The sequence below is a fragment of the Rhinoderma darwinii genome (assembly GCF_050947455.1).
Source record: "Rhinoderma darwinii isolate aRhiDar2 chromosome 12 unlocalized genomic scaffold, aRhiDar2.hap1 SUPER_12_unloc_12, whole genome shotgun sequence".
Taxonomy (NCBI): domain Eukaryota; kingdom Metazoa; phylum Chordata; class Amphibia; order Anura; family Rhinodermatidae; genus Rhinoderma; species Rhinoderma darwinii.
In genome coordinates this window covers 503449-514102 of record NW_027461865.1, presented here as the reverse complement: position 1 = coordinate 514102, position 10654 = coordinate 503449, and positions in this window count along the sequence as shown.

Genomic DNA, 10654 nt, shown 5'->3' with positions numbered 1-10654 from the left:
ACAGTCAGTATAGTAACACATGCTGCTCTTTACAGTCAGTATAGTAACGCACGCTGCACTTTACAGTCAGTATAGTAACGCACGCTGCACTTTACAGTCAGTATAGTAACACATGCGGCACTTTACAGTCAGTATAGTAACACATGCTGCTCTTTACAGTCAGTATAGTAACGCATGCTGCACTTTACAGTCAGTATAGTAACACATGCGTCACTTTACAGTCAGTATAGTAACGCACGCTGCACTTTACAGTCAGTATAGTAACGCATGCTGCACTTTACAGTCAGTATAGTAACGCACGCTGCACTTTACAGTCAGTATAGTAACACATGCTGCACTTTACAGTCAGTATAGTAACACACGCTGCACATTACAGTCAGTATAGTAACGCACGCTGCACTTTACAGTCAGTATAGTAACACATGCTGCACTTTACAGTTAGTATAGTAACACATGCTGCTCTTTACAGTCAGTATAGTAACACATGCTGCTCTTTACAGTCAGTATAGTAACACATGCGGCACTTTACAGTCAGTATAGTAACACATGCTGCACTTTACAGTCAGTATAGTAACACATGCTGCTCTTTACAGTCAGTATAGTAACACCTGCGGCACTTTACAGTCAGTATAGTAACGCACGCTGCACTTTACAGTCAGTATAGTAACACATGCGGCACTTTATAGTCAGTATAGTAACACATGCTGCACTTTACAGTCAGTATAGTAACACATGCTGCACTTTACAGTCAGTATAGTAACACACGCTGCACTTTACAGTCAGTATAGTAACACACGCTGCACTTTACAGTCAGTATAGTAACACATGCTGCACTTTACAGTCAGTATAGTAACACACGCTGCACTTTACAGTCAGTATAGTAACACACGCGACACTTTACAGTCAGTATAGTAACGCACACTGCACTTTACAGTCAGTATAGTAACACACGCTGCACTTTACAGTCAGTACAGTAACACATGCTGCTCTTTACAGTCAGTATAGTAACACACGCTGCACTTTACAGTCAGTATAGTAACACATGCGGCACTTTACAGTCAGTATAGTAACACATGCTGCTCTTTACAGTCAGTATAGTAACGCACGCTGCACTTTACAGTCAGTATAGTAACGCACGCTGCACTTTACAGTCAGTATAGTAACACACGCTGCACTTTACAGTCAGTATAGTAACACATGCTGCTCTTTACAGTCAGTATAGTAACACATGCTGCTCTTTACAGTCAGTATAGTAACACACGCGGCACTTTACAGTCAGTATAGTAACGCACGCTGCACTTTACAGTCAGTATAGTAACGCACGCTGCACTTTACAGTCAGTATAGTAACACACGCTGCACTTTACAGTCAGTATAGTAACACACGCTGCACTTTACAGTCAGTATAGTAACACACACTGCACTTTACAGTCAGTATAGTAACGCACGCTGCACTTTACAGTCAGTATAGTAACACACGCTGCACTTTACAGTCAGTATAGTAACACATGCTGCTCTTTACAGTCAGTATAGTAACACATGCTGCTCTTTACAGTCAGTATAGTAACACACGCGGCACTTTACAGTCAGTATAGTAACGCACGCTGCACTTTACAGTCAGTATAGTAACACACGCTGCACTTTACAGTCAGTATAGTAACACATGCTGCTCTTTACAGTCAGTATAGTAACACATGCGGCACTTTACAGTCAGTATAGTAACACATGCTGCTCTTTACAGTCAGTATAGTAACGCACGCTGCACTTTACAGTCAGTATAGTAACACATGCGGCACTTTACAGTCAGTATAGTAACACATGCTGCTCTTTACAGTCAGTATAGTAACACACGCTGCTCTTTACAGTCAGTATAGTAACACACGCTGCACTTTACAGTCAGTATAGTAACACATGCTGCACTTTACAGTCAGTATAGTAACACACGCTGCACTTTACAGTCAGTATAGTAACACATGCTGCACTTTACAGTCAGTATAATAACGCACGCTGCACTTTACAGTCAGTATAGTAACGCACGCTGCTCTTTACAGTCAGTATAGTAACACACGCTGCACTTTACAGTCAGTAAAGTAACACACGCTGCACTTTACAGTTAGTATAGTAACACATGCTGCTCTTTACAGTCAGTATAGTAACGCATGCTGCTCTTTACAGTCAGTATAGTAACACATGCGGCACTTTACAGTCAGTATAGTAACGCACGCTGCACTTTACAGTCAGTATAGTAACACATGCTGCACTTTACAGTCAGTATAGTAACACATGCTGCACTTTACAGTCAGTATAGTAACACATGCGTCACTTTACAGTCAGTATAGTAACACACGCTGCTCTTTACAGTCAGTATAGTAACGCACGCTGCACTTTACAGTCAGTATAGTAACACATGCTGCACTTTACAGTCAGTATAGTAACACATGCTGCACTTTACAGTCAGTATAGTAACACATGCGACACTTTACAGTCAGTATAGTAACGCACGCTGCACTTTACAGTCAGTATAGTAACACATGCGACACTTTACAGTCAGTATAGTAACGCACACTGCACTTTACAGTCAGTATAGTAACACACGCTGCACTTTACAGTCAGTATAGTAACACATGCTGCACTTTACAGTCAGTATAGTAACGCACACTGCACTTTACAGTCAGTATAGTAACACATGCTGCACTTTACAGTCAGTATAGTAACACACGCTGCTCTTTACAGTCAGTATAGTAACACATGCGGCACTTTACAGTCAGTATAGTAACGCACGCTGCACTTTACAGTCAGTATAGTAACACATGCTGCTCTTTACAGTCAGTATAGTAACGCACGCTGCACTTTACAGTCAGTATAGTAACGCACGCTGCACTTTACAGTCAGTATAGTAACACATGCGGCACTTTACAGTCAGTATAGTAACACATGCTGCTCTTTACAGTCAGTATAGTAACGCATGCTGCACTTTACAGTCAGTATAGTAACACATGCGTCACTTTACAGTCAGTATAGTAACGCACGCTGCACTTTACAGTCAGTATAGTAACGCATGCTGCACTTTACAGTCAGTATAGTAACGCACGCTGCACTTTACAGTCAGTATAGTAACACATGCTGCACTTTACAGTCAGTATAGTAACACACGCTGCACATTACAGTCAGTATAGTAACGCACGCTGCACTTTACAGTCAGTATAGTAACACATGCTGCACTTTACAGTTAGTATAGTAACACATGCTGCTCTTTACAGTCAGTATAGTAACACATGCTGCTCTTTACAGTCAGTATAGTAACACATGCGGCACTTTACAGTCAGTATAGTAACACATGCTGCACTTTACAGTCAGTATAGTAACACATGCTGCTCTTTACAGTCAGTATAGTAACACCTGCGGCACTTTACAGTCAGTATAGTAACGCACGCTGCACTTTACAGTCAGTATAGTAACACATGCGGCACTTTATAGTCAGTATAGTAACACATGCTGCACTTTACAGTCAGTATAGTAACACATGCTGCACTTTACAGTCAGTATAGTAACACACGCTGCACTTTACAGTCAGTATAGTAACACACGCTGCACTTTACAGTCAGTATAGTAACACATGCTGCACTTTACAGTCAGTATAGTAACACACGCTGCACTTTACAGTCAGTATAGTAACACACGCGACACTTTACAGTCAGTATAGTAACGCACACTGCACTTTACAGTCAGTATAGTAACACACGCTGCACTTTACAGTCAGTACAGTAACACATGCTGCTCTTTACAGTCAGTATAGTAACACACGCTGCACTTTACAGTCAGTATAGTAACACATGCGGCACTTTACAGTCAGTATAGTAACACATGCTGCTCTTTACAGTCAGTATAGTAACGCACGCTGCACTTTACAGTCAGTATAGTAACGCACGCTGCACTTTACAGTCAGTATAGTAACACACGCTGCACTTTACAGTCAGTATAGTAACACATGCTGCTCTTTACAGTCAGTATAGTAACACATGCTGCTCTTTACAGTCAGTATAGTAACACACGCGGCACTTTACAGTCAGTATAGTAACGCACGCTGCACTTTACAGTCAGTATAGTAACGCACGCTGCACTTTACAGTCAGTATAGTAACACACGCTGCACTTTACAGTCAGTATAGTAACACACGCTGCACTTTACAGTCAGTATAGTAACACACACTGCACTTTACAGTCAGTATAGTAACGCACGCTGCACTTTACAGTCAGTATAGTAACACACGCTGCTCTTTACAGTCAGTATAGTAACACATGCAGCACTTTACATTCAGTATAGTAACACATGCGGCACTTTACAGTCAGCATAGTAACACATGCGGCACTTTACAGTCAGTATAGTAACACATGCGGCACTTTACAGTCAGTATAGTAACACATGCGGCACTTTACAGTCAGTATAGTAACACACGCTGCACTTTACAGTCAGTATAGTAACACATGCGGCACTTTACAGTCAGTATAGTAACGCACGCTGCACTTTACAGTCAGTATAGTAACGCACGCTGCACTTTACAGTCAGTATAGTAACACACGCTGCACTTTACAGTCAGTATAGTAACACATGCGGCACTTTACAGTCAGTATAGTAACGCACGCTGCACTTTACAGTCAGTATAGTAACGCACGCTGCAATTTACAGTCAGTATAGTAACACACGCTGCACTTTACAGTCAGTATAGTAACGCACGCTGCGCTTTACAGTCAGTATAGTAACACATGCGGCACTTTACAGTCAGTATAGTAACACATGCTGCTCTTTACAGTCAGTATAGTAACACATGCGGCACTTTACAGTCAGTATAGTAACGCACGCTGCACTTTACAGTCAGTATAGTAACGCACGCTGCACTTTACAGTCAGTATAGTAACACACGCTGCTCTTTACAGTCAGTATAGTAACACACGCTGCACTTTACAGTCAGTATAGTAACGCACGCTGCACTTTACAGTCAGTATAGTAACACATGCTGCTCTTTACAGTCAGTATAGTAACACATGCGGCACTTTACAGTCAGTATAGTAACGCACGCTGCACTTTACAGTCAGTATAGTAACACATGCGGCACTTTACAGTCAGTATAGTAACACATGCTGCTCTTTACAGTCAGTATAGTAACACACGCTGCTCTTTACAGTCAGTATAGTAACACATGCAGCACTTTACAGTCAGTATAGTAACGCACGCTGCACTTTACAGTCAGTATAGTAACACACGCTGCACTTTACAGTCAGTATAGTAACACATGCTGCACTTTACAGTCAGTATAGTAACACACGCTGCACTTTACAGTCAGTATAGTAACACATGCTGCACTTTACAGTCAGTATAATAACGCACGCTGCACTTTACAGTCAGTATAGTAACGCACGCTGCTCTTTACAGTCAGTATAGTAACACATGCTGCACTTTACAGTCAGTATAGTAACACACGCTGCACTTTACAGTCAGTATAGTAACACATGCGGCACTTTACAGTCAGTATAGTAACACACGCTGCACTTTACAGTCAGTATAGTAACACACGCTGCACTTTACAGTCAGTATAGTAACACATGCGGCACTTTACAGTCAGTATAGTAACACAAGCTGCTCTTTACAGTCAGTATAGTAACGAACGCTGCACTTTACAGTCAGTATAGTAATGCACGCTGCACTTTACAGTCAGTATAGTAACACATGCTGCACTTTACAGTCAGTATAGTAACACATGCGGCACTTTACAGTCAGTATAGTAACACATGCGGCACTTTATAGTCAGTATAGTAACACATGCTGCACTTTACAGTCAGTATAGTAACACACGCTGCTCTTTACAGTCAGTATAGTAACACATGCAGCACTTTACAGTCAGTATAGTAACACACGCTGCTCTTTACAGTCAGTATAGGAACACATGCTGCACTTTACAGTCAGTATAGTAACACATGCTGCACTTTACAGTCAGTATAGTAACACATGCGGCACTTTACAGTCAGTATAGTAACGCATGCTGCACTTTACAGTCAGTATAGTAACACATGCGGCACTTTACATTCAGTATAGTAACACATGCGGCACTTTACATTCAGTATAGTAACACATGCTGCACTTTACAGTCAGTATAGTAACACATGCGGCACTTTACAGTCAGTATAGTAACGCATGCTGCACTTTACAGTCAGTATAGTAACACATGCGGCACTTTACAGTCAGTATAGTAACGCACGCTGCACTTTACAGTCAGTATAGTAACGCACGCTGCTCTTTACAGTCAGTATAGTAACACACGCTGCACTTTACAGTCAGTATAGTAACGCACGCTGCACTTTACAGTCAGTATAGTAACGCACGCTGCTCTTTACAGTCAGTATAGTAATGCATGCTGTACTTTACAGTCAGTATAGTAACGCACGCTGCACTTTACAGTCAGTATAGTAACACATGCTGCTCTTTACAGTCAGTATAGTAACACATGCTGCACTTTACAGTCAGTATAGTAACACATGCGGCACTTTACAGTCAGTATAGTAACGCACGCTGCACTTTACAGTCAGTATAGTAACACACGCTGCTCTTTACAGTCAGTATAGTAACACACGCTGCACTTTACAGTCAGTATAGTAACACACGCTGCACTTTACAGTCAGTATAGTAACGCATGCAGCACTTTACAGTCAGTATAGTAACACATGCTGCTCTTTACAGTCAGTATAGTAACACATGCTGCACTTTACAGTCAGTATAGTAACACACGCTGCTCTTTACAGTCAGTATAGTAACGCACGCTGCTCTTTACAGTCAGTATAGTAACGCACGCTGCACTTTACAGTCAGTATAGTAACACACGCTGCACTTTACAGTCAGTATAGTAACACATGCGGCACTTTACAGTCAGTATAGTAACACATGCTGCACATTACAGTCAGTATAGTAATGCACGCTGCACTTTACAGTCAGTATAGTAACACACGCTGCTCTTTACAGTCAGTATAGTAACACATGCTGCTCTTTACAGTCAGTATAGTAACGCACGCTGCACTTTACAGTCAGTATAGTAACACATGCTGCACTTTACAGTCAGTATAGTAACACGCTGCACTTTACAGTCAGTATAGTAACACACGCTGCACTTTACAGTCAGTATAGTAACGCACACTGCACTTTACAGTCAGTATAGTAACACATGCGGCACTTTACAGTCAGTATAGTAACGCACGCTGCACTTTACAGTCAGTATAATAACACAAATGCGGCACTTTACAGTCAGTATAGTAACACATGCTGCACTTTACAGTCAGTATAGTAACACATGCTGCATTTTACAGTCAGTATAGTAACACATGCGGCACTTTACAGTCAGTATAGTAACACATGCTGCACTTTACAGTCAGTATAGTAACACATGCTGCACTTTACAGTCAGTATAGTAACGCACGCTGCACTTTACAGTCAGTATAGTAACACATGCGGCACTTTACAGTCAGTATAGTAACACATGCTGCACTTTACAGTCAGTATAGTAACACATGCGGCACTTTACAGTCAGTATAGTAACACATGCGGCACTTTACAGTCAGTATAGTAACACACGCTGCTCTTTACAGTCAGTATAGTAACACACACTGCACTTTACAGTCAGTATAGTAACACACGCTGCTCTTTACAGTCAGTATAGTAACGCACGCTGCACTTTACAGTCAGTATAGTAACACACGCTGCACTTTACAGTCAGTATAGTAACACACGCTGCACTTTACAGTCAGTATAGTAACACATGCTGCACTTTACAGTCAGTATAGTAACACACGCTGCTCTTTACAGTCAGTATAGTAACACATGCGGGACTTTACAGTCAGTATAGTAAGACATGCGGCTCTTTACAGTCAGTATAGTAACACATGCTGCTCTTTACAGTCAGTATAGTAACACACGCTGCACTTTACAGTCAGTATAGTAACGCACGCTGCACTTTACAGTCAGTATAGTAACACATGCTGCACTTTACAGTCAGTATAGTAACGCACGCTGCACTTTACAGTCAGTATAGTAACGCACGCTGCACTTTACAGTCAGTATAGTAACACACGCTGCTCTTTACAGTCAGTATAGTAACACATGCTGCTCTTTACAGTCAGTATAGTAACACATGCGGCACTTTACAGTCAGTATAGTAACACATGCTGCACTTTACAGTCAGTATAGTAACGCACGCTGCTCTTTACAGTCAGTATAGTAACACACGCTGCACTTTACAGTCAGTATAGTAACACACGCTGCACTTTACAGTCAGTATAGTAACGCACGCTGCACTTTACAGTCAGTATAGTAACGCACGCTGCTCTTTACAGTCAGTATAGTAACACATGCTGCACTTTACAGTCAGTATAGTAACGCACGCTGCTCTTTACAGTCAGTATAGTAACACGCTGCACTTTACAGTCAGTATAGTAACACATGCTGCTCTTTACAGTCAGTATAGTAACGCACGCTGCACTTTACAGTCAGTATAGTAACACATGCTGCACTTTACAGTCAGTATAGTAAAACATGCTGCACTTTACAGTCAGTATAGTAACACATGCGGCACTTTACAGTCAGTATAGTAACACATGCTGCACTTTACAGTCAGTATAGTAACACACGCTGCACTTTACAGTCAGTATAGTAACACACGCTGCTCTTTACAGTCAGTATAGTAACACATGCTGCACTTTACAGTCAGTATAGTAACACATGCTGCACTTTACAGTCAGTATAGTAACACACGCTGCACTTTACAGTCAGTATAGTAACACACGCTGCACTTTACAGTCAGTATAGTAACACACGCTGCACTTTACAGTCAGTATAGTAACACATGCTGCACTTTACAGTCAGTATAGTAAAACATGCTGCACTTTACAGTCAGTATAGTAACACATGCGGCACTTTACAGTCAGTATATTTACGCACGCGGCACTTTACAGTCAGTATAGTAACGCACGCTGCACTTTACAGTCAGTATAGTAACGCACGCTGCACTTTACAGTCAGTATAGTAACACATGCGGCACTTTACAGTCAGTAAAGTAACACATGCTGCTCTTTACAGTCAGTATAGTAACGCACGCTGCACTTTACAGTCAGTATAGTAACGCACGCTGCACTTTACAGTCAGTATAGTAACACACGCGGCACTTTACAGTCAGTATAGTAACGCACGCTGCACTTTACAGTCAGTATAGTAAAACACGCGGCACTTTACAGTCAGTATAGTAACACATGCGGCACTTTACAGTCAGTATATTTACGCACGCGGCACTTTACAGTCAGTATAGTAACGCACGCTGCACTTTACAGTCAGTATAGTAACACATGCGGCACTTTACAGTCAGTATAGTAACACATGCGGCACTTTACAGTCAGTATATTTACGCACGCGGCACTTTACAGTCAGTATAGTAACGCACGCTGCACTTTACAGTCAGTATAGTAACGCACGCTGCACTTTACAGTCAGTATAGTAACACATGCGGCACTTTACAGTCAGTAAAGTAACACATGCTGCTCTTTACAGTCAGTATAGTAACGCACGCTGCACTTTACAGTCAGTATAGTAACGCACGCTGCACTTTACAGTCAGTATAGTAACACACGCGGCACTTTACAGTCAGTATAGTAACGCACGCTGCACTTTACAGTCAGTATAGTAAAACACGCGGCACTTTACAGTCAGTATAGTAACACATGCAGCACTTTACATTCAGTATAGTAACACATGCGACACTTTACAGTCAGTATAGTAACACATGCGGCACTTTACAGTCAGTATAGTAACACATGCGGCACTTTACAGTCAGTATAGTAACACATGCGGCACTTTACAGTCAGTATAGTAACGCACGCTGCACTTTACAGTCAGTATAGTAACGCACGCTGCACTTTACAGTCAGTATAGTACTGCACGCTGCACTTTACAGTCAGTATAGTAACACATGCTGCACTTTACAGTCAGTATAGTAACACATGCTGCACTTTACAGTCCGAATAGTAACACACGCTGCACTTTACAGTCAGTATAGTAACACATGCGGCACTTTACAGTCAGTATAGTAACACACGCTGCACTTTACAGTCAGTATAGTAACGCACGCTGCACTTTACAGTCAGTATAGTAACGCATGCTGCTCTTTACAGTCAGTATAGTAACACACGCTGCACTTTACAGTCAGTATAGTAACACATGCTGCACTTTACAGTCAGTATAGTAACACATGCGGCACTTTACAGTCAGTATAGTAACGCACGCTGCACTTTACAGTCAGTATAGTAACGCACGCTGCACTTTACAGTCAGTATAGTAACGCACGCTGCTCTTTACAGTCAGTATAGTAACACATGCTGCACTTTACAGTCAGTATAGTAACACATGCGGCACTTTACAGTCAGTATAGTAACACACGCGGCACTTTACAGTCAGTATAGTAACGCACGCTGCGCTTTACAGTCAGTATAGTAACACATGCTGCACTTTACAGTCAGTATAGTAACACATGCTGCACTTTACAGTCAGTATAGCAACACATGCGGCACTTTACAGTCAGTATAGTAACGCACGCTGCACTTTACAGTCAGTATAGTAACACACGC